This window comes from Mauremys mutica, chromosome 1, assembly GCF_020497125.1.
Source record: "Mauremys mutica isolate MM-2020 ecotype Southern chromosome 1, ASM2049712v1, whole genome shotgun sequence".
Lineage (NCBI taxonomy): Eukaryota > Metazoa > Chordata > Testudines > Geoemydidae > Mauremys > Mauremys mutica.
In genome coordinates this window covers 302,879,677-302,905,760 of record NC_059072.1, presented here as the reverse complement: position 1 = coordinate 302,905,760, position 26,084 = coordinate 302,879,677, and the positions used below count along the sequence as shown (strand labels likewise).

The 26,084-nt window shown below is 42.2% G+C and overlaps 1 protein-coding gene across 5 annotated transcripts in view; it reads left to right on the top strand.

Annotated features, from left to right (window-relative positions):
• Positions 1-26,084, top strand: part of ENOX1 (ecto-NOX disulfide-thiol exchanger 1) — a 495,678-nt gene that overhangs the window by 200,558 nt on the left and 269,036 nt on the right. For 3 of the 5 annotated variants that reach the window (XM_045012820.1, XM_045012827.1, XM_045012837.1), the window contains 2 exons: positions 5,010-5,070; positions 6,989-7,081. The exons of the other annotated variants lie outside the window; for them this stretch is intronic. The gene's annotated coding sequence lies outside the window, so the exon portion shown is untranslated. The remainder of the gene's footprint in view (positions 1-5,009; positions 5,071-6,988; positions 7,082-26,084) is intronic. 5 annotated transcript variants of the gene reach the window in all.

Here is a 26,084-nt window from a genome sequence, read left to right as displayed (position 1 = left end):
TTCCTTTTCCATCATCGACCAAAAGTGTTGACCAACCGTTCTGAATGGGTTAAAATAATATTCAATTGATAGGTGAGGTTGGTTGGGTAACAATGTATATATTTTTAAAACTAACAAAATTATGAATTCAGAAGTCTTCTATGATTTCACATCCACAATTTCCCACCGTGTTGATGCAGTGGAATGTGATATTACTTCCTTGGCAAATATTAATTTAGGTTAGAAATCTGAGTCCACAGTTTTAAATTCTGGAATAGATTAAAGGAACTCTTGGGTTATATTCATTTAGTCATTTCCACCCTATTTTTCTTGTTTGGGCTTAGACTTTGATCTTTGTTTTTATGATCAGTCACATTGGCTACGTGATGGAAGGGCTCCTTAGCTTCTGTGAATCATGTTTGTCCTTGTGCAATTCAAATACTTTATTAATTAGATCGACCTGTTTTATTTTTGTTGGCCAGCAAATGGAAAAGACCTCCAGGTCATAGTTTTCATTCTTGGCAGCCATCTTCAGCAGCTTGGATGTGATGGGCCAGATTCTCAGACCAGGCAAGGAACACTCAGCTCTGTGTTGCACAAGGGTGCAATTTGCACTTCCCTGACCCGTGGGTCATTCTGTGCTGGCATGGTTTCCCAGCTCAGATTAGAGCAGTTTGAGAGCAACTTTGGTCCCCCTGAGGCTCTTCAGAAGCTGAGAATTGAAGGGTAACTGTGGAGCCCCAGTCACCCTCCCACTGCACTGGCAGCTGGGAAGCGGGCTGGCATAGGAGCTGCTACAATAGTTCTATGCTACTCAAGGATCTCCCACCCAAATTCAAGGGAGATCTTCTGGGAGCTGGATCCACTGGATTTAGGTTGCTTTGCATCTCTGCAGTGGCACATAGATCACAGCCAGTAGTCACTTGTTTTCTTTTCAGACACAGAATCAATAGTATTAAGTAGCTTTTCTAAGCTGAACAGTTCCCGTTTTATTAATCTCTCCTCATACAGAAGTTGTTCCGTACCCCTAATCATTTTTGTTGCCCTTCTCTGTAAAATTAAAAAACTGGCTGGGATGATTTAGTTGGGTTTGGTCCTGCTTTGAGCAGGGGGTTGGACTAGATGACCTCCTGAGGTCCCTTCCAACCCTGAGATTCTATGATTCTATGATAGGGATACATTTTTCCCTGTATGGATGCTTGTGACCATTACTGGATCATTTCTCATGTGCAACTTTTCTTCACTTTCAGCATCTAGTAGTGGACCTGTGAGTTTAAACCTGTCTGGAGAACAATATTCAGGGTAAAGTGCTTCACTCATGTCTTTAAATTGCTCATTTTCATTGCAGGAGAAGTTGTTAGCAGAAAAGAAAGGCCAAGACTTGAACTTGATGTAACTTTTAGTTTGTCATAGAAGTTGGAAATTCGGCACAGTTGTTGATTGATCTTTGCCCTTTGAGAGGATGGAGAAGACAAAGAGATGCTGCCCCTGAATGAACCTACCATTTAATTGCTCCTGAGAGGCCTGGAAGAGTGATTTAAATTATCTCAGCTACCTTGTGGTGGTGGTGGTGATGATGATGATGATGATGACGATGACGATATAAAACCTGTTTCGTGTGCAGGATTATCAATTTAATCAACATTGTGCTCTTCTATTTCAATGGACAAAGTTTCATTCGCTGGCACATTTTATTTTGAATCAGAGGAAACCAATTTCTGCACCTTTTGAGATGGAAACTAATTTTATCTGTGTTCTGCTTAAGAACGACCATGTTTACATTTTATTTTAGGAAATTGTTTTCATTACTTTAGACTATTCAACCAGAAATTTCCAACTAGTTGCTTCAACTTAGGCATGTCAGATAAATACATAAACTGTTGTGTAATAAACATTACTGGATCTTTTTGCAGTTTTGATCAGCAGCTTTCACATCTATTACAGTTTAAATGAGAAACCATAGCAAAGAATGAAAAATAAAATGCGAGAGTTGCTTTTATATAGAACAGTGATATTAGAGCTACTTCCCACCTTCCAGACATTTCTAGTTTCTCGGAAATCAAGTTCCCTAACAGGCTACTATTCTACCCACTTTTCTTTCTTCAACATCCAGTACAAGTTAATTTTAAGCGTTTCCCACACTCCTTTATCCAATCATCAGTGACTCCATTCATTCACATTTTCACCTCTGCGATTCCAGACAGTTTGAATACTTTCATGTTGTTTCCTAAGAGGCCTAATAGACATAACAAGAACACTTATGTCCTACCCCGTGAAGTCTCCCCTTTTAACTTTATTAAAAAAAAATTATATACAGATTGAAATTAGAATCCAGTGTTTCTAGAATCAAAAATATTTCCGTTACCTGCTCATGGAAATACTTAAAATGGCAGAGATGTTCAGAAAATAAAGAAAACACAAAAAAACCCTAATAAATCTGTGATTTTTTTATTATATAAAAGAAATATTTCTTTTTCTATTACCCATGTATTTCACAGGCCTGAACTTTTCTGCAATTGTTCTGGAAGAAACTACTAATAAAATAAATCCTTCTTGTTAGACTGCTTGTAAAATTTATGGGCAGATTTTGGTGAGCACCTGAGCTATACACTGTATTCCAATCTAAATTGCTGTATTTCTATCCACTAGTTACATATTTATAACTATTCAGTTTTATTAACTTTGAGCCACAGAATTAACTGCTTTTGTGTTGTTGTTTTTTTAACAATGTTGTTGTTGGGCTGGAATAAGTCCGAGTTTTAGTTCACAGAATAAGAGATGGTGCAGAACCATGTGTCAGCCTACAATAGTTTAGGGCCTGACTGACTTTTAAGCCAAAGCCTGTGGCCGATGGTGCATGCTGCAGCAAGAGCCTCTGGGATGAATTCAGAATGTGTGTGCTGCAATGGAAACTCTGCCATCCTTTCAGTGGGTGCTCCTCCACCTGCTATTTATCACCGGCTGCTCCATCAGCTCTTGTGACAGGTGCAAAGGGAATGGTTGGGCTATGGCCCCACACACTTATTCTAACCCTTTTCAATAGCTAGTGCTTGCACGCCCCATTTAGATTATGCCCACTTCCTGCGTATGGCCAAGTTGGGAGACAGATTCCTTTCACCTCCTCTCCCCTCTTTCTTCACTACCAAACAGCGAGGAATACTCCTAGCAGTATACCCATTGTGTATAACGTTAGCATGGAGTGGAATTTGTTTACTGTCTTTAGCAATTTGTCATATCAAGACTTAAGTATAGCGGTTCGTAATGTACTGCACTTTCGTGTCCATTAACAGAATTTCTGTTACTTTGTAGTGTTAGTCTTCAGGCACTTGCTATGCCTTTGAGCAAATACTTGATAAAAGCACAACTGGTATTACAGTCACTGTGCTTTCTCCTGTAATAAAATCTCAGTGCTCTTGGTTGGGTTCATCTGGAGTTTTAGAGGCCAAGTCTGGAAGGAGGTTATTAAACTTGCTAACAGTTGCTGCTGGTGATAGGTTTCCCACTGAAATGGACATGGAGTGATACAGACCACTGGTCTGATACCTCCTAAAGCACTAGAAAGAGGAGAGAGTAAGAATCAGTGAATCGGCACAATACAGACTGTGAACTTGTTATTCTGAAGATACAAAATGCCCTAAACTATGTTGCCTGTTTTTAGATTTTGCAACTTTTATTTCCCTCCCATTTTTTTGTAATCTCAGGGATTCTTTGTCATGCCAGTTGATGTCATCTGCAACCATATTGAACCTAAATATTTATCTATCTTGATATTGGGTCCTATCTGAACAGTCCTACTGCAAGAGCTGCAGCCATATATACTTTTTTTATTATTAAAAAGACAAAAAGATCCTTGCTACATTTAGAAGTAGCAAAGCCATGCATTGTGCTAGGGAACAATTTGTTTGTATTTGTGTGTTTATGGTGTACTGAAAAGCAGGTAAAATGGTCCCATCATGGCAAGGAAATGGAAAATTTTCTAGGCACTCAGAGATGGGAGGGATATATAAATTTCCTAGAGAAACAGATAATGTATCTCATAGACCTTACAAGTGGCACCGCTATCAATGTAGGTCAGTTTTTAGCCATAACAGCCATGTCACAAACCCTTTAATGATACCAACACTAAACAAATCCACACAGAGAGTTTAAAATTACATTTTTCCAGACTGTGTCAGAGACAATATTTTCTTCCCAAGACCTTTCCCACTGTAATATGATCTCATTTTCCTCTCCTTTCTTAATTAATCCTTTCCAAACTCTCTGCTTCAAGAGTTTGATTTTTCTTTAATGGTTTGGAGCAGAATACTGGATTTCATACCGCCCATTCTTTAAACAAAAGTTCTCTACTCTGGGCCAGAAGAGGATTAGTTTAACTCATATTAGCACTGTGCTTGGAAAATATTCAGTTGGGAAGAGAAAGGGAAATTATGCAATTTCTTTTCCATTTGATGTATGAACCAGAATTCATTTTGTCAACCTCTGTGTGATGCAGAGAAATTTCAGTTGAATTAGAACATCAGAAGTTTGCCTTAGCACAGCATCTTCGGGAAAAAATGATACATTTATAATAGTGCTGCTCAGACCTCTCAGCTGGAGATGGTACAGAATGTATCTCACATTAGATCTAAATTTAATCTAACTATAGTCAACTAAAATCAGATGCAGCATAAGTCATATAAGTGGGACATAAATAATCAGGACAGACAGCCACTTTACTGGAGCAATCTTTAAGGAAACAGTTTTTTTCTATTAACTTGTACGATTACTCTGTTGCTCCAAAGGGATGATCACAACTGATCAGACCATTTTGTTGGGATATTTCTTGTCTGAATTACTATGTCAAATTTAATAAGAGGTGTTTAGTATTATGAGAAAGGGTCATCATTTGCTTGTGGCTCTTATTGTCTGCCTGTCTCACTCAATGACAACTAGGAAAAGTCTAGTATATACTGGATTTTTTATGTTCATTTCAGCATTCTAATATTTCAGATCAGTATATTGCAAGTTAATCATCTTTATGCATTTTTAAGGTACATAAAACATTACCATGATTCAGCTGAAGGAAATGATTGCAGAGCTGTTGTAAGAACCGTAAGTAACATTAGAATACATGTCATTTAAATGAGATCCCTTAAATGGGACAAAACTGTATTTCAGAGCATCCCTATTAAGCACCGTCAACTGTACTTAATTTCTGCATCATTTGGGACACATACTATAGGGTAGTATTTATTCTTCAAAATTCCCCGTGATTTAAATGAATGTCATGTAGTGTGCATCGCTCTTGGTAAATTATCTGACTCTGACCCCACAGCATGGGGAGACGCCCAGCATGGGACATTTACTCCAGAAAGGACGGCTTCGTAGCACTGTTGAATGGGACGGGGGAGCAGTGTACAAACCCCACAGATCACTAGTTCCATGGCTAGGATTGCCTCTCTTCCACACTGTTCCCTATCTAATGGCATGAGAGGAGCATTTTCAACTCCTTTATGAATTTCTGATTGGAATTCCCCCAAGTCCCCAGGGAACATGATATGGTGAGTGGCTGCTGCCCAGCCCAAACTCCAACACACTCCTGTCTCAGAGAGCTCCAACTCTGTGGTATGCACACAGAGCAGTTTTGAAGGTTACTAGAGAGTGGGGCGAATGAATGCTGTTGAACTAGCATATCTCGCTTTCATATTCCCAAGCCCAGTTGCATCCAATTTTGATTCTTTCTGCCAGTACAAGTGGAGGGAAGAATCAATTGAGATGTCTTTACTTTGGAGTGTGGATTATTGCACTCATCTTGGGTTGTGGACCACCTACAGATATGAGATCCAGAAACATACAGATTATGACAAAAAGGGAAGGCGGGTAGCTCAAGAAAAGCTATTGATTTTTTTACCTATGTTCCATTTTGGAAACACATTACCAAATGCCAATGTGAAAATTAAAGTTATCTTGACCAGCTCTAATTACATAAACTGATCTATATCTAACAATAGCCGTCTTCCTACCCCAAATTATTACCGACACTAGTCTATAGTATTGATTACATGATGTATAATTATGCTTTGTTTTTCAATAGTGGCTGCATCAAGAAAATATTTAAAGCAATTATATATTGTACATGTTAATTTACTCTTTGGCTTTGGGTGCTCTAGATGAAAGATGCAGAGCTCTCTCTGGCCCTCTCCTCCTTTCCAGTATTTTTTAATGTATTTTGCAGTTACTTGTTGATGTGTATTTTTGAACTTGTATATACTCTTGGCAAAACTATGCAGTTTAAGTGCCAGTCTGTGCAGTTTACCAGAGGAGAAAGGAAATAAGGTGCAAGGACATTCTCTGCCTCCAATAGGTTATTTGCTATGTGGCAGAGCTAGATATTGCGTTTTTCAGGACAGATTTTCTCCTAATGTCTTGTCACTTAAACATGCAAAAAATCTAGAGACCACATTCCAAAGTGCTGAAATTTTGCTTGGTCGCTAAAGATTCAATCCTTGAAAGTGGTGAACATCTTTTGAGAGGTGCTGAATGCCCACAGCTCTCATTAAGAAGACTCTTGGGAGGTGTTGAACACTTCACAGGATTGGGCACACAAATAGGTCCACTCTTGCTTAACATCTATTTCTGTGTTATGCAGAAAACATGCCCCTTGAGTTGTGTAATCCTCAGACAAGGGGGAATAAATATGCATTTGTAAGTATAGTACAAAATATTAGAATTTAGCCCTTAATGTAGCTAAGTGGCAGACTTATTTCATCTGAAGGACACAAAGCTCACATAAATACCCATTATTTTCTCTAATTCTGGAGAAACAAAGCAACAATAATATTGTAGCACTTCACCATCAACAATCTCTCTTGTTCTGTAAAATGTAACAAAGAGGGCGTATATTTTCTCTATATGGTAACAAAAATCTTTTTATTCCCAAATGAAACCCTGAGAAGGTCACATTGGAAACTTGAGTCACAGGCTCTGTAATTCAAATGTGAGCTAAGTTTAAAAAATGATGTGTCTGCAGGTTGCCAAGTACCATTAAAGTCTACAGTGTTCATTTGGATTCAAGTCGAATAGAAGAGGACCCAGTGGGGAACTGTACTTTCCTGAGCCGTGTGTATGGATTTTTTCCTACATACCTTTCCAGTAAATATTACTACAGCAGAATTCTAATTTCCCACGAATTCTCTGTTTAGGGTTAAATAGTATGTAAAAATCTGATTTCACGGGTTGGTTCTGACAAAAGTAGTTAATTCTCCAGTTTATCAATTACCATTAGAGAACTGTATTAACACATGTTTTTATGACTGATATACTTGAAGCTTTCTAATGAATATAACTTGTAATAATTAAAGTTAGCTTATTAACGGAACCCAAAACCTCTATTATACGATAAGGAATTAAAATGAAAATATTTTAGATTTCAGTCTCAGAAAGACGACTCTGGTTTTGCTGTTTAGATCCATGGTGACTTCGACCTCCTTCCATCAGACATATAGATTGACCACTGAACAAAAGTCAATCTTCTCTCTGGTTCCATTCTGTTGTGCTTCTAGGGACGGTTTTTCCTTCAAGTAGTGTCCCTATGGGTGCTCCACTGTAGGTGTGTCTGCATCCCTGCACTGCTGATCAGAGAACTTCAGTAGCAAGGTCCATTAGGCCCGCACATGCACTGTCTCTCCTCATGCTGTGCCACAAGGCTAGGATAATCCTCCTCAGTTCCTTTCAACCCTCCCTGGCTAGAGATGGAGCCATTAGCCGTCTATGAAGACTAATTGTTCTCCTGTTTGCATTAACACTTAGATAGTTTCCCCAGTTCTAGTTATAGTTTTAGTTAACTCTTTTTTCTGGTCTTAAAAAAATTTAAAAATCCCACAAATCTTTATTTTCTTCCCACCTTTTCTCCTCACCGGGGACCCTTCCCCTCAGCAGGTTATGCCCGGCTCCCCAGGTTTCAAGAAGTGCCGCACCTGCAACGAGGCAATCCCTGTCCAGGGTGCATCCACTGCCCTGGCGAGGGCCACATCCAACAAAAATATACCCTCTGCCAGCAGCTCTGGCCGAGATCCTGCAAGGACAGAGATCACCGCCAAAAAATTATCTTCATGGAGGCAGCTCTCCGACCTCAACCTCCCAGAAGACGTGAGTCTTCCCCACAGCCTTCAACTTCTATGGGCAGTGGTTAAAGAAGCTGGATGGGGACTCCCTCCACAAGTCTAAAAGGAGAGCGAGAAGTCCCTTCAGTGAGCCTAGAGGTAGCTGCAAGCGATCATCTCGCTCGGTATCCTTGGCACCGAGACCAGTTCAGCACCTGTGCCTCAGGGTGACCATCTGTATCCGGTATCACTGACAGGCTCACAGCCCCTTTGGGCATGGGCTCTGAATCTTTGGTACCAAGAGACAAGAGCAAACACCCTAGGAAGATGCTCTTGGTACACAAGTTGACCTTGGTACTGCCAGTGGTGGCAGCCCGCCCAGCACCGGAGAGACCAGTGCAGATCACCACCACCACTGGGATGCTGAGTACCAGCAGAGTTCCACCAGACCAGAGACTTCTCCATGATAGATGCACCATGAGAGATCCACCCTGCTTCTCATGGGCGGTGGATATCATAGGCTGGGGGGGGGCTGTGCCTCCTCAAACAGCTAGGCATGGCCTTGCTCACGCTCCACCCCCAGACCCCTTCCTGCCAATTCCCCGTCCCTGTGCTGTGGCCCTGGCTAGGATTCTGGCTGCAGCTGCGCCACCCACCCTCCTGGCGCTCCGGGGCTGGGGAGGCTGTGGCCGCGCCCCCTGCCCCCTGGCACTCCAGGGCTGGAGAGGATGGGGCTGCACCACCCACCCTTCACAGCAATCTGGGGCTGGGGGCGCTAGCCTGGGGTGGGGACCGGCGGCCGTGGTAGGGGAGCTCTGGGCTCCGGTGGGGGTGAGATCAGAATGGGCAGGGCCTTGGGCAGAAGGGGCAGGGCTGAGGGCTAGCCTGCCCCCGCCAGTGGTTCCTGCACCACCCATGCTGCTTCTCAGCATCGACATTGCAGCACCGAGACTTTACTGGCCACAGGGGATATCCCACAATCATGCCAGGCCCCTCCGCTGTCTAGCATGGGGTTGGACAGTAAGCCAGAGGAGGTGGTCTCACAGTGGTCCACACTCCACCCTCCTGCTCTCTACTCTGGAGTTCTTGTCAATGACACTGGGGTAGAGAAGACTGAGGAGGGTTAGCCAGTGCGCGCGGACTACCCTTGTGGTGCAGCACAAGGAGAGACAGCACTTGTGCGAGCCTAACAGACACTGCTACTGAAGTTCTCCAACAGCAGCACAGGGACGCAGACACACCTCCAGTGGAGCACCCATAGGGACATACGTCTTGAAGAACCACTGTTACCGCACAAGGTGAGCAAACTCTGCTGTCTCTTATATCAGTGTAAATATATAGTAAATGGACTGAGACTACTGTAAAAACCAGTGTGAGAGGAGAATTTAGTGTTATTCTTCACTCAGCCTCTGCACAGTTCATAAATAAAGACCAATTGCTCCAAATAGACCAAAATTGGTTTATTACTTATTAATGGCTCAGGTCTACATTTTTCTGAGCATGCCCTTCGAGGACATTTCTGGGACCAGGACCGGTACTGGCAGAGTTATGCCTTTGCTACAGGCCAGAATTTCTGAGTTCAAAGAAATAGAACGTGAGGGTTTGATCTTGAAAGCTTCTTAGTACCCACAACTTCTTTTGACGTCAGTGGGAGTTGTGGGTGCTCAACACCTCTCAGGCTGTGGTCCCTGCTGGTCTTGGTAGGTTGATCCTCAGTCCTGTAGCCTTTTTATAGCCACCCATTTCTGAACAGCCTGCAAGAAAATTGATAGCACCGAGAGGCAGATCCAAGTCATAATGACTGATATCAGCTATATGGTGGGAAAACATTGTGTTTAGATAGCAATGGTGAGACCTGGGTTCTCTCTGAATGCAATGACACTACCCTGATAAAGAGTCTTTTGCCTGATGCCACATTTCTGAACATATTGGTGTTCAGAGCATGAATAAAGCTATACTCTAATGTGTTTTACACTTAGAAAGCAAAGTAAATGTGCCAAGTGTTAAAACTAATAACAGCTGCAGAATGTAGGATTCATGTTGCTAAGCATGATTTAAAGTGCAGTTCTCCTCTGAAAAGTGGCTGTTAATATGGCACCATCTTACTCAATGGATCTAATCCTTGTGTGTATTCAGAGGCCTATCTTCTAATGCTACTGACAAAAATAAGGGTTTTTTCCCTGCCTTTTATTTCTGATATCACTGTAGAACCAATACAGCTAAGAGTGTGGATTCTGTTCCTTCTCACATGTCAATACAATTGTTATCCAAGTTCCATTTACAAAGCCAGATTCTACTTCAGAGGTGTGTGCCGAAGCATTTGAGTTGCACAGATATAACGGAGGCTGTGTCTGTATTTTGAGCTATGAATGTGATTCCCCTGCTTGTGTGCACATACTTGCACTAGCTTGATGGGAGCTAGTGCGAATATAAATAGTGATATAGCTGCGGTCGCACAGGTAGCAGCACCAGAGCCATGGCTTAGCTGTGCTTAGTACAAATCTGCCTGTAGCCGGTGGCTAAGCCATGCCTCTGCTGCGGCTACCCATGCTACCATGGCTACACTGATATTTATGCTCATGCTAGCTCGATGAGATTGTGTACACGAGCAGGGGAATCTCACACTTGCCTTGTACTGTAGCTGTAGCAGAAGAGAGACTAGAGGGCAATGAGATTCTGTAGGTTTAGCTGAAGACAACAGAATCACACTGTTAGAACCCAGGACATAATTTAGCCTATAACATCTTCGTTGCTGGTGGTGTTGTCTGAGAGGAAAGAACACAGGTTGAACTGCAGAGTGCAGGTTGAGTTTTCACAGCTGGTAATTAGAAAAGCCATATTTTGACTTGCAAACTTGAGCAGATTGATCCTGAAAGCTGGAGTCCCAATAACTCTGATCTGAGGGAGGAAGGATGATCTAGTGGGTAAGGCACTGGACTGCGATTCTAGCTTAGGGTTCAGTTCCCAGCTTTGCTATAGAGTTTCTGTGTGACCTTGGGAAAGTCACTTAAACTTTCTGTGCTTCAGCTTCCCATCTCTAAAAAGTGAATTACTGCTTCCTTTCTCCTCTATTTTTACTTTATCTAAACTGCATGGTATTTGGTGCAAGGACTGAATCTACATAGTTTGTACAGCACCTCGCACAATGGTATCCTGATCTCAGCTCAGGCCTCTAGGCACCACTGTAATACGAATAATAATAATGTGGAGCTGCATTTTCAGAGCCTTTTTTCTGTATAAAACTACTCTTCAATATGTGTATGACAGAAGTCAATAATGTTACTAGAGGACATGGCACTCATACAATGAATACATTTGAAAACCTGGGTGAACAATGCATTGGAAGTAATCATAAAGTTAAGCATCATCTATGAAATTTTTGTTTTCTCATTGCCATTGACTAGTTGAGAGGATGGCGGGAGACAAAGGAGAGGGAGATGGGACTTGACATCTCAGGCAAGTAATGTAGTGTGAGCTGTGTGGCTTCATCTTTGTTAGATGGAAAAGTGAGGAAAATGTTTTTGGTGTTTCCCCATCTCTGTTGCAAGAAAATAATCTGGAAGAGTCACACAAACTGAAGGAGGTATTTAGTATAATTTATTATTTATTTTATTGTTGCTATGAATAAACTCATCAAACAATAGCACAGCATACACCTTGCTTGCTGTTAGTTCTGCTGTGGAACCGGAATGTCTGACTTTTTAAATCCCATCTTCACCTTTTTTCAGTTGCTATTGTAGGAGGTTTTTACTTCCTTCACTGTTGCAGTTCATTGATTAGAGATTCATTAGCAAACCACATGAAAAATGTGATGGTTTCTAGTTATAGTCATTTCCATGTGTTTTTGGAAACACCCTTTAGCCCAAAGAATTTTAGCTCAAAAGCAGAGCAGCAGTGAAGCAGTGGCAGAGCACGTAAATGAGTATTAGTGTAGCTAAGTGCACGTGGGTCCTTTCCCCAGATAAATAAAAAACAACACTGTACTCTGTCTTCAAGGGTCAGAAAAATATTCACTTGTATGTGCTTGTAGCAATGTCATTGTCCATGTGCCTACTGATATACTGATAGGCATACTATTAGAATTGGGAAAAATACTTAAACTTGTCTGCTTTCACATTTTATTTCATTCAACTATTTTCACCCAATGAAGGATAGAAATCTAGACCATATAATCAGATCATACATGCAATTCCCACTTCCTCCATTTGTAGCAGTCTCCAAGGATGACGGAAGATCCAACCTTTCCTCTTATGAATGTCTTTTATGTAGCTGAAACTGTGTTTTCATAGTCATAGATTAGCACAACGAGGCCTTATGATACTCAGTATGATTTATTTTGCTTCCAGAGGAGGAGCACTTTTAAGATTTATGAAGCATTTAATCTTTTATTACTAAAGTTCTTACATAGTCTTGTTGACTCATTTCTAGATAAGACATTGACTGTGGTTGGATTAGAACTTCAACATCCACAAGTTGTAACATTTTAAAATAAATATGCCAATATATCAAACACTTATTTTATAAAATACTATTTCAAGTGCATCCATGTGTCATGGAGAAGGTAAAAGCAGGTTCAACATCAGTAAAGGATCTAATATTTATATCAAAAGAAAAGTAATGATAGCAAACTGAAGAAAGCTTTGTTATAAAATGACCACTGGACTCCAAAGCCCAGCTTTTTAAAGGTATTTAGGCATTGCTATGCTTAGTATTGCAATGCCTAACTGATTTAGGAGCCTAAAATCTCATTTTCAAAAGGGATTGGGGATTTAGTAGCCTAAAACCTATCAACTGTCAATGGGATTTTAATTCCTAAGTTCCTAAGTCCCTTTTGAAAATGAAATTTAGGTTCCTAAATCAGTTAGATGTTACTACACTGATTACAGCAATGCCTTAATAACTTTAAAAATCTGGGCCTGATTCCTTTGGAGAAGGAAGGCTCATGATCTTGTTATGGTGATGGAGCATAGCCTATGGTGATGGTGATGGTGCACAGCATCCCATTCATCTTGCTCTGCTGAACAGGGAGCAAGGCATTGAAAGTCATTTGTAAAATACAGGATATTGCACAGACATGGTGGATGAGGTAATATCTTTCATTGGACCACCGTCTCTTGGTGAGAGAGACACACTTTTGAGCCACACAGAGCTCCTCTGGGAAACATACTCCCAGCGTCACTGCAAAATGCAAGGTGGAACACATTGTTTAGCATAAGCAGTTAGCACGTATTGTAAGGAACCATTCAAGGTAGAGTGGTCTGTTAAAACCTCTGCAGGCGCAGGACAAAAAGAGGGAGTTAGTAGGTTACAGATTGTTGCAATAAGCCATAAATCCAGTGTCTCTCTTCAGTCCATTAATACGGTATGTCCACACAGCAAAGAAAAACCTATGGCTGGCCTTTGCCAGCCAACTTGAGCTGCAGGGCTGTTTCATTCCTGTGTAGACTTCTTGGCTTGGGATGAAGCCCTAGCTCTAGGCTCCTTTGGGGTGGAAGGGACCCAGAGTAAGGTTGCCAACTTTCTGATTGCAGAAAACCAAACACCCTTGCCCCTCTACCCCTTCTCCAAGGCCCCCCCCCGCTCACTCCATCCCCCCTTCCTCCATCGCTTGCTCATCCCTACCCTAGCTCACTCACTCATTTTCACTGGGCTGGCGCGGGGGGGTTGAGGTGCGGGAGGGAGTGAGGAGTGCAGGCTCCGGGCTGCGCTTACCTCAGGCGACTCCCAGAAGCAGTGACAGGTCCCTCCGGCTCCTAGGCAGAGGCATGGCCAGGCGGCTCTGTGTGCCGCCCTCACCTGCAGGCGCTACCCCCACAGCTCCCATGGGTCGGGAACCATGGCCAATGGGAGCTGCAGAGCTGGCATTCAGGGAAAGGGCAGCGCATAGATCCTGTGGCTGCCCCTGCGCCTAGGAGCTGGACATGCTGGCTGCTTCCAGGAACCATGTGGGTCCCAGAGTTTAGTCTCCAGTCTGAGCTCAGAAGTTTACACAGCAATGAAACAGCTCTGCAGCCTGAGCCCTGCAAGCCTGAGTTGGCTGGCACAAGCCAATTGCGTGTTTTCTTTGCTGTGTAAACATACCCTTAGTGTCTAGCAGAGTTATGAATTTAATCTCCCAGGCTCTTCTTTTGAAAGTGTTGTGTAGGGTTTTCTTTGAGGACGAGGACTGATAGGTCAGATATACAGTGATCGCTTTGTGAAAACTATTCACCCACAGGTGATAGGGTATTTTTGTCTTTTATCATTTTCCTGTGTGAGTTCAGTCGAGAGCATAGTGATTGTGTGGTGTCACTGAATGCAACATATTTTACAAAAACTTGTAGACTAGCTCCAATTCGTTAGACATCTTTAATTCATAGTCTGGGCAATGGCTTTCACTGCCAGGGGAACTAGAAAATGATACCAATATAAAATCTCCATCAGTTGCCCAGGTACCCATTAAATGTACCCATTCTGTGGGTGAGTCAGACACATTTTTTTAACTATCCTCTGTGATATCTATTTGCAGGGTTCGTGCAGGGTGAGAGGCAGGAAATCCAGGCAGGCATGGTTATGTAGAAATCAAAGTAAAGTTTCCTTTCATTTTTCCATTGTTCAGTATTTTATATGTCAAATTTTAAAGCTCACTAAAAAGTAAAAGAATGCATTAGTGCTTCCAAGAAAAGCTGTTTTATATGTTTGGCGCAAAGTGACCTGCCTGCTAGCAGAGAGGCCAACAACTGAATAAAGAAGAGAGATAGACAGCTTCCCTTTCAGAAAGGATAAATTGGCATTCTCTGGATTTTATGAAAGTTTGTGTCCTCAAGACCTCAGTAGAATGGTGTTCTGCATTACAATAGTTGGATCTGAAAAAAAGAAAGAAAGATAATTTTTTTTTCATTTTACTTCAGGACATTAAAATATCCAACTGAGCTGTTTTTCTGGATAACTTAATTGCCATTTAGGAGTCAAAATAGAGTGTTCTGTATTTTTTTAAATTATTTTTACAGTTGAAATTTAAAAGCACCTCAAGATTACATGAGTGTTCTTACATATGAGAGAGTATTGTGGATGAGAAATCAAGTCCTCAGGACTCAGGAAATTGTAAAAGTCAAGGGCTTCACTACATTAATTTGCTTAGTTTGCACATCCTGTGCATAGATAAAATAAACAGTCAAACATTAAAATTTACATTTATTAAGAAAAAAAGAGAAACGGAAAATAGTACGTGTGTTCAATGCAGCTGAGTATTAAGAACTATTACTTTGGAATTTCCTGAGGATTCTGTGCTTGACTTTTTGTCCTTAACATTGAATTAATATTGGGTTTCTTCTTTTAACTTTTTTTTAATAAAGAAAAGGGAAAAAAAACTATAAATGCTTTAAAGATGCCTCGGTGGTGCTAAAGCACTTTAGGAGCACCTCAGTGTAACCAAACACCTCAGCACTGCTAAATCACTGTAACAATGCATTCTTATCTGTGTATCTGTCTAAATATGTAGTCTTAGAGGCCTTATCTGTGCATGTCCAATGTTCTAGATCTGTCTAAGATAAGGGCAACAGAAAAAAAAAGGAATAGGAAATGTTAGAGTTTGAAAATGCTAAATTCACTGACACAAATGTACCCCAGTGTAATCTCATTTCATTAGTTGAGTTATTGGGACTTTTGACTTTAAAAATACTAAACCTAGTGTCTTATTGTTATTTATTACAGTAGTGCCTAGAAGCCCCAGTTGAGATCATGACATATGATGCTAGGCTCCATACAAACACATAGTAATAGGCAGTCCCTGCCCTAAATAACTAACCATCTACATAGAAAAGGCAGACAAAAGATGGAACAAAGTAAATACTATTCCCACTTTGCAGAATGGAAATTGAGACACCGAGCGCTTAAGGCCAAAATTGTCAAAAGTAACTAATTTTGGATGTCCAACTTGAGACTTCTAGTGTCTAATTTTTCAGAGTACTTAGTATTTTTGTGTCACTTTGTATGATCAAAGCACAGCTCTCATTGACTTCAGTTGCAGCTGTGATTGTTCAGTTGGATGCCCAGAAAAGGAGGAACATGCAGTGGCCACTTGTACAAAATTTGTTTTATGGTTTTTCCCAGCATCTCAAAGAAACTCTATGTTAGAGGCAGCGATAGAATCAAGTTCTCCAGGGTGGAATTCAACAGCCTTAACCACGAGCCCATTCCTTCTCTTCCTACAATCCCCTGCCTCATTGAGACAGACAACAGCCTCTTTAACAGCATAACTCAGATCCTTTCAGTAAGCACAACCCATCCTGTGCACTGAATGAAGCAGTTGTCCTGTGGGGGAGGGGGAAATATCTTGGGATTATGTAATTAATGACTGTATCATAATACATATGCACAAGAGGGTCTAATTAAGGTTACCTTAATTCCGGCATTTCGTAATTATTGAGTGCTTGACTTTGCAACCTTCATGTTCTTTTAATGTAGTTTTTTAAGATGTAATTTCCTAGGTCTAAAAAACTGACTGAAAGAAAAAAAAATCCGCCATGTGGAATCATATTGGACCTCCCCACAGGTTAATAGTAGCTCTGACACACAGATCCAGAGCACAGACCTCTACCATTTGAATTAATGGAATAACTAGCGATAGTAGTAGGTGGTTGGTCCTCTGTGTTGGCCAGGCACTAGATAAGATACACATTTTGCCAGAGAGTTTCACAGATGTTTGCTAGCAACAGAGGAATGTTATCACTCAGGAATCCTGGGTTCAGCTCCAGATTCTGGAGGGGAGTGTTCTCTAGTAGTTACAGACGCTTCTGCCTCTCTCTCCTGCAACCTACTACCTTCTCCCCTATCTCCTAGCATGTCCCTCCCTAGCCTGTCTCATTCATCTCCTATTCACCCTGCTCCTTCTCTTCTCCCTCGTTCGGCTCTCAAGTGAGGATGCTTCCTCCTTTTTTTTCCTGCACAGGGGTCACTGAAAGCACAGAACAGACAGTCTCCATGCTCTTAGATCGGGTGCTCAGCACCACATCAGCTAGAAGGAGCAATTGTAGCAAAAGTCCTGCTCAGCCCTGGGCTGGATAATGTGGAGATGGAGCATGCTTGGTGTGGTTGGGATGGAGCTGTATAGCTCATGCTTGCAGCAGGTGTAACGTATGAAACATTTGCTGCTTGATCTTACAATCCTATGCAAACAGTAATTTTCAGAGGATTATGATGCAGCCAAAATTGAGTGGACTTTCATATGGACAGCAAATCGCCTTTCTCTGACCCCACGGGAAATGCAACAGAAAAGAATACTATCATGCGAAGTGTTATGTACCCTTAACTACGGGTGTCACTACCAGCTCTACTTATACCTATGAGGGGTGTACCAGGTGTTTGATCCCCCCCCAACCTGAGGCCCCAGTGCTTTGTTGCACCACACCTGAAGGGAGTGTCCTTTGGGAGGGAAAGAGCAGTCAGTCAGGTCCTCCAGGAGCTGCCTACAGAGGCCATTAAGGACCAGCTGTTGATGATATCAACAAGAATTGGTCCACTAGCAGCCGGAAAGGCCATGAGCAGACAGAAGCCAATAAGGGCCCAGCAAGCAACATAAAAAAAGCTGATTGCCTCCTCCAGGAGATGGTTCTTGATGAATCTGGAACCGGGAACGAAGGATCTCCCCTGTTTTAACCCCAAAGCCTGCCATGTCAGGAGCCTAACTCTGACTATACTTTTTGGTTGAGCCTGCAAAAGATAGTTTTGGTTTACATTGTGGAATTTAAAGCTCAGGGCGATGTCTATGCTGCTGTAATTAAAAACCCGCTGCTGGCCCGTTCCAGCTGATTCGGGCTCATGGCGCTTGGCTGAGGGGCTGTTTAATTGCAGTGTAGATGTTCAGGCTCAAGCTGGAGCCTGGCCTCTAGGACCCTGTGAGGTGGGGCGTTTGCAGACCTCAGGCTGCAGCCCAAGCCCGAATGTCTGCACTGCAATTAAACAGCCCCTTAGCTTGAGCCTTGTGAGTCTGAGTCAGCTGGCATGGGCCAGCTGCAGGTGTCTAATTGCAGTATAGACATACCTAAGGTGCCCATGCTGAGTTTGGGTATTGATTGACTGCTTTAAAAGTAAAGGGAGCTTGTTTTGCAAGATGCTCCACTGGTTCAGGTCATTATCATACCACATACACTTCCTTTTTGCTGCAGCTAGAGGTGTGAAAATACCTCACCCAGGACCCAGAATCCAGGCAAGGGCTGTTCATCACCTTAAACAACTTATAACTTATATTTTTGGGTCCCTTATGTCCTTGAAGCAGTGAAGATAGTTACCATACTAGTCCAAGCAGAAGTTGCTGACTTTTCACCAACTCTTTCAGTCCAGCCTATTTTGCCTTTGTGCTATCAAACCTTTTAGGAGTCATGCTAAGTAGTGTGCACAATAAAAGGAATAAATAATAACAGGAGTTCCTGCTATGGAAGGTACTATAATTTTAATGGCATAGGACTTGGAAATTCATTACGAAGAAAGGGAATGTTCTGCAGTCTGATTACCTTGTGTGTACTCCATCTCTCCTTAACAAATCACAAAGGCTAGGCTCTGTTTCTTTATTTTTCAAAAATAAAATAAGCAAGAATAAAGCAATACATGTCCCATATGTGACAGAAATGTGTTATTGGAGAAGAGAAATATAACTTTAAAATAAAAACTTAAAGGTTTCCATTTATCTTCATATTAGCTTGTGATATAAAGCCAAATGACCCCATCCTCTGTTTGTTTGACTCTGTTTGCCAGAAACGGGGAATGGGCAACAGGGGATGGATCACTTGATGATTACCTGTTCTGTTCATTCCCCCTGGGGCAGCTGCCATTGGGCATGGTCAGAAGACAGGATACTGGGCTAGATGAACCTTTGGTCTCACCCAGTATGGCTGTTCTTATATTTTTATGTTTTTCTTGTGCACCAGAAGCAGTTTACTATATTTCAAGCAGTTACATCTGGGCAAACACACTGAAGGCAATGGGGCTGTACAGATGTCACTGAGGGTAGACTTGAAGACAGTGGGATAGTAGATGTGCAGACGATGGCCTGATTTGCTGATGATGATAATGTGGAAGGAAGAAAAAATCCATCCCATTTTTGGATCCACGTTTGAGTTTGCAGAGTTGGAAGTTAGGAGACAAAAAAATCTTTTTATTTGTAAACTGAGCACATTGTATATGAAGTCATTGAAAGACAATAAATATGAAACCACATGAAGACATTCCACAGTATAACTTTTCTTTAAGCCCATTATACATGGGTTGTAACTTGATTTGACTGTTAGGAGTGCAGAAACCGCGGTATGAGGTTTTCAGGATCACCAGTCCTAGGCACCATTGCTTCCATTCATCTGTGCGTGTCAGGAACACATCAATACAGTATGCTAAACCGTGTGTAAAATTCTGTTCTAAACCTCCACTGGAGAATTTGGAAAACTTTGAAAGTCTCATGGATATAGGAAGGACTGTATTTACTGTTGTGAAATTAAAGTGTATTTTAAAAGGGATAAAGTTGCTAAGTCAAATTCATGTTTGTTTTTTCCCTTCAGAATTCCAAAAGTGATTGTAGTATGCAGTTCTATGGATTTACCCCTTGCCAAGTTTCATATTTTTTTAAATCAAAGCCATTTTCTATTATAAGAAGCATTAAAAATGTCTTTTGCACTCCGAGCCACATACAGATGGCCCAGATTTAATTTGTTTGTGACAAGAAAGTATTCCCAGGCTGAAGTCTTCTGTGCCAAGCGTTAGTTTGTAGTGTATGTTTAAGGCCAAATTCTAAACCATGGCATAACAAGGTTTATGATGAAGATCCAGCCTTGATTACATCAGTGTTGTTGAGCACAATCGTACTATTTAGGGCTTGTCTACACAGGAAAAAAGCCTGCAATAGCTGGTGTGCACTAGCTACTACTCTGCACTAATTCCCAGTGTGGACACTCTTTGGGTTTGTCTGCACAGCAAAGAAAAACCCACAGCTGGCCTCTGCCTGCCGACGTGGGCTCAGGGGGCTCAGCTGCGGGGCTGTTTCATTGCTGCATAGATTTCTGGGCTCAGGCTGGAGCCCAGGCTCTTGGATAGGGTTGCCAACCCTCCAGGAATTAAAGATTAATCTTTAATTAAAGATTATGTCATGTGATGAAGCCTCCAAGAATATGTCCAACCAAAACTGGCAACTCTACTCTAGGTTGGGTGGGAGGCTCCCAGAGCTTGAGCCCAGAAGTCTACGCAGCAACGAAACAGCCCTGCAGCCCGAGCCCCGTAAGCCTGAGTTGGCTGGCCTGGGCCAGCCGCCGGTAGTTCTTTGCTGTGTACGCACACCCTTATTGCTCACTAAAGAGTGCCTTGGTGTGCATTAGCTTAATGTGCTTTGGAAGTGTCCTATGCTAAACCACCCAAGGGCACTTTCAGAGCACAGTAAGAGTTAGTGGGGAGTAGCTAGTGCACTTTAAATTCACACCCTAGCTTAGTGTGCACTAACTTCCTTGTGTAGATAAGCCCTTAGCCTTTCCCGTGTATCCATACCCAGTGCATTCATTTACTAGCTCACTCATTTGTATAACAAGTCTTTTAATTCTACATTCATGCTCTTTCAAACCCCACTACAACTGGTTGATTGGGTTGTTGTTTTTTTGTTGTTGTTGGGTTGGTTGTTTTTTTGGATAGTGAAAATGTGATACAAACATTCTGAATGTACATGGTAGCCAATGTGCATGGAACCGCTTTCCTTTTTATCTATGGTTACAAAAAGCTTATATTCTAGTTCTGATAAACTGTCCATGCCTGTTGTCTGTAAAGTATTTTTTTCCTGCATTGTTCATAAAAAAATTCACAGAATGCTTCCCATCTCTACTCAGGGGTACCCAGGGCTATACTATACTGCCTAGCTCTAGAAGCAGACGAGTGTCAGTCATAAAACGGGAATGGCTAGATCTGTAGAAAGGAAATGAGGAGTACAAGGTTCTGAAGGCTACTTCAGGTGATGGAGAAAAAAAAATCATGGTCGATGATAACAAATGCCACCCTAAAGTAAAGAAAAAAATTAGGAAAGAGAAATAAAGATTTCTTTCCCCTAAGATTTTGCTAAGAAAGGAAACAGAGAAGATGTGCAAGGTGAAATCCATTATACACTTGTGGATAATGGAGGAGTTACATTCAGAGAACAGACCTGGAGAAAAGCATGTTTGAGTGAGGATGGATGAAGGGAGAGGAAATGAGTCAATTGGATAATTGAAATCTGGTTGTTTGGATTACAATATGGATAAGGGAGAGGAGTCTGCTATAGAAAGGCAGGGATATGACGCTCTGGTCTCAAATATAAGGATGGGGAGAGTATCAAAGGGGATAGGGAAAGGGAAGATAAACAGGGAAGTCTGTCAACAGGGTTGTCAAGAGCTTTGAAATCCATTATATTTTTCATTCACTCTGTTGATTGCGGGTATTGAAAGTGATAGAATAAGGCTTGAGGATCACTATTTTGCGGGATCATTTTTTCATTCACACAGCAGGGATTTTGACACACACACACAGTGCTGTATATTAAACAGTGCGCCACTGGTGAAAGGACAGGTTTTTTTATTATTATTATTTATTTTGGGGGGGTGGGGGAGTTATTTTTCAGGGAGTCCTAAATCTAGTAAAGAATAATTCTGGCATGATCGTGAATTAAAGCAATTGTATTTTTTTCACAAAATAGAGTTTTAAAAGAAATAACTTAGTTTCAGCCTCATGTAATAATATTTTTTACTTATAGAGCACCTTTTATATACTAAGCCTCACCACTTCTCTCCCAGACTGGTAAGTAGAACTATTGCAATTTAAGGAATTTGAGGAAACTCAGGCACAGAGAGTGATTAAGGCCAATGCTTTAAAAATGTCCATCGGTCTTTCTTCCTTCATTTTTCTGTGAGTGGAACAACTGACTGGTGGAGCTCAAGTTAACAGCCTATGAACACAGCTCTTCCACTGCCATTCCCTCCCTTCCTCCCCATTTTTACTCTGTCCCCTTTCTTGTTCCCTCATTCCCTTCATTCACTCATTCCCTCTTTCTGGTACCTTCCCTGGCAGAAGTCTTCCTGCTCATTCTTTCCATATCCCATATTCATCATTACCTTCTGTCCACCACTAATTCTCTCTCTTTTCGGCCTTCTATTTTCCTCTCTCCATCCTGCACGTGACTCTGTGTGCGTGTGTGTGTGTTTGTATATGTGTGTGTTCAGAGAGAGAGAGAGAGATTTTTCGGTCACTCATCACTATCACTGCTTTCATTTTACACTGCAGGGAAAGGGGTAGTCCCACAGAAACTTCCTCCCCACTATAGCAAGACCTGATACACCACATGCAACAGCTAAAGAATGGGATCCCTTGAGCCCCCTCCGCCCCAAAGAGCTAAGAGTGCTGGAGCAGCAAAGGGAAGGAGAAAGCTCAGAGCCCTTCCCACCACTCAGGGTGATTATCAACTGGAGTGGCTGGAGAAAAGAGAGGCTTGGAGCCCCTTCCTGCCTCCCCACAGGATGGGAGACAGCAAGAGCAACTGGGGAAAGGGGGGAGGCCTCTCCCACCTCCCCAGGACCACCAGCACCAATAACCACTAAAGGAACGAGTGGAGTCCCACTTAAAAAAAAATCTCCCACAAAGACCAGAGGCAGCCAGGGAAAGGGAGGAGTGGGAAAAGTCTGGTGAGAGGATGGGATCGGAGGATCCCTAGAGGGAACATAAGACACCAAAAGCCTGATTTTCGGAGGTGCTGATTGTGACAGGGTGTACACACCCCGCATCAGCATGGAAGGAGTTAAGAAGCTGCTGTGGTCCAGAGCGACCTCTGGACCTGCAAATAATGCCAGATTGGAGGAGGAGTTAAACAGTGGGATCTCTATTCAGATGGGAAGGAAACTGGCTGCTGGGCATCCCAGCTCTCAGAGAGGTCTGACAGCCAACAACCTTTGCCCTCGCAGAAAGGAGAACACCAATCCCCTGGGTTAAGAGGGGAAAGAGACTTATACTGGAGACCCACCCAGAGAACTCTGGGATGATTGTGATAGTTCCAAGACCCTCTGAAGTAAGAGAGGCCAATACTAGGCCTGAAGTCGCCTGAAGGTTTTCTTTCTTTTCCTTCATGCTTTTACTTAACCTTGTTTGTTTGCTGACTTAGGACTGTTTGGTTTGTTTCACTGGGGACCCTGAGAAGGAAAGAAACAGTCTGAAGGCCTCGTCTGAAGGGTCAAGCAACAGCCCTGCTAGACTGAGATGCCCTGCAGCTCCTGCAGGGGTGGGGGCAATTGGACCTGCACATTTATGCTTCCCACATAGCTCCCAAAAGGGGTGCTCTGCTGAGGACAGATTCACAACGCTGAGCGAGCACCCACAGCTCCCACTGACTTCAGTGCTGAGGAAATGTGAAAATCCAGCCTTGGTGTCTCACGTTGCTCGCTGCCCCCTCACCCCCCAGATACTGAGCTTTGCACAATTAGTGGACACTTATGACACACTTTACGTCAATGGCTTGCCCAAGGTGTCTCACAAAGTCTGTGACAGAGCTGGGGATTACAACCAGATCTCCTGACGCTCCTACTCCTCTGCTTTAGGCACAAGACCATCTTTCCCCTTTCCCATTGTGACTAAGTACAAGTAGCAAATGAATCTGTATCTACGCAGAGGCATTTTACTGTCATGTTCTATGTTTTAATCTGATTTTAAAATGTATGAATCATTTTTAATTATCCTATTTTTCCAGAGTGTAACATTATAGATGAGGCCTGTGACTCAAACTGAAAAGGATAGGCACTGTACTATGTGATAACATCCTACATTCAGACAACTGCATTATAAGTGCATTCTCATCAAAAACACTAGCATTAATGGAAAAAAGTTAAATATGGAGATCTGCATATGTGTTGCAAACTGCTCTTATTGCCTCTCTTAAAAGTCTTGCCTGGAGAGATCTTGCCTGAAACAGATTAGGCATAATCAATCTGAAAAGAGCGATGCGAATGGTGGAGGGCAGGGAACTGCATGGATGGGCACATTTCTATGTGTATTAAAGTTGCATATATTTATGCATGATAAAGTCAAAATGGTTAGTCACATTTCCTGGTTTATGAGCACTTACCATGCAGCCTTTACATTCTCTTAATATAGGGCTTTTCTGGTGGAATTATATTTTAGTTTTTTGAAGCCCCACTGATAATCATTCCCCATATGGCTAACTTCCATGTCAGTGTGACCTCCAGAATGTGCTATGCTTTGACATAAAAGATATCATGAAAACCCTATTGGAGCAGGGAGCCAGAGCGCTAATTAGTCAGGTACAGCATGTTCTGTTTTTAAAAATATACGTAGTTTGGTGCTTTTCTAGTACTTTAAAAATTATCCGTATGTCCTAAAGAGTATGAAATAATTTGTAAAAGCACTGACGAGCCATCTAAGAAGCTGACCCCTTGCTCTAGCAAGGTTTATGGTAGCTGCAGTATCTCAAGGCTTGTCTTCACATACAGTGCTACAGAGGTGCAGCTGCGCGGCTGTAATACTTTAGTGAAAACTCTACTATGCAGACGGGAGAACTTCTCCCATCAGCATAGTTCAGCGTAGTGGTGGGCAACCTGCGGCCCACAGGCCTCATGCGGCCCATCAGGGTAATCTGATTGCGGGCCGCAAGACATTTTGCTGACGTTGACCGTCTGCAGGCACGGCCCCTTGCAGCTCCCAGTGGCCGCAGTTCGCCATTCCCGTCCAATGATAGCTGCAGGTTGCCCATCAGTGGCGTAGTTAATCCACCTCCCCAAGAGGCAATAGCTACATTGACAGGAGATGCTCTCCCATCGACATAGCACTGTCTAAACAGGGGGTTAGGTCAGTATAACTACGTTGCTCAGGGATGTTTCACACCCCTGAGTGACATACGGCAGGTTTACACTACAGGGCTAAGTCGACCTATGTGATGCAACTCCAGCTATGTGAGTAACATAGCTGGAGTCAACATACCTTACTTAGGTTGACTTATTGCAGTGTCTACACTGTGCTGGGTCAACGAGAGAAACTCTCCCATTGACTTACTTTATGTTTCTCGTTCTGGTGGACTACCAGAGTCGATGGGAGAGTGATCAATGGTCAATTTAGGAGTCTTCAATAGCCCCGCTAAATCGACCCCTGGTGGATCGATCGCCGCGCATCTGTCCCCCGGTAAGTGGAGACAAGCCCATAGTTATAGGTCTGTAGCATAGACCTGGCCTCAGGGTGGTGCATATGAGGACATTACATCTGAGCAAGAGTGAATTGGCCACCTCGGTGATGGACATAATATAACAACTAAAGAAGAAAAATACATTTTGAAGTAATATTGCATTGAATAGATTTCTTCAACAGCCTGCTTGAGGACCTTCCCCACACATTAGTAAGGTTACTTTACTTTTACAGGTCACCTTCACATTTTCAGGAGAGGAGCCTAATGTTGATCCTAACTGTCACACCCTATATTTGGTACAGCCTGTGTTTAGCAGCTGATGTAGAAAGGCACCAATTTTTTATATTCCGTCAAGCAAGACAGGCCCGCAATTAAATTGTTTTTAACTGGTGTGTATTTATAAATTTCCTAATAGGCAATCCTGGAAAGTGTGAACTTTACAGGAGAATAAATGGGAACTATAATGTTATTCTTTTAGTCTGCAATTGTCTGAAATACTTGTCAATAGAAATAGTTGCATACATTTGTCTTCATTAATCATTTCAAGGTGTTGCACTTTGATGCAGCTAGCCTATCAGTTCACAGGCACTTTAATTTTCCAGTTATTGTACCTGTGGCTCAGAACAGATACTGATTAGTTTCACATTTTGCTCGATGGGCAGCTTAATGTTCTTGTCACCTTATATTGAATTTTAAATGTTCAGAGTATAAGAGAATGTCAGATGTGTTCCAAAGACTTTTGGGTCATGCTCAGTAAGTTACTGAATACAGTACTGATAGCTTTCTGAAATAATGATGAAAGAACAAAGTATGGAGCCAGAATCCTACCACAAAGGAAACGATTCTTGTAAGACGGATGTGAATGA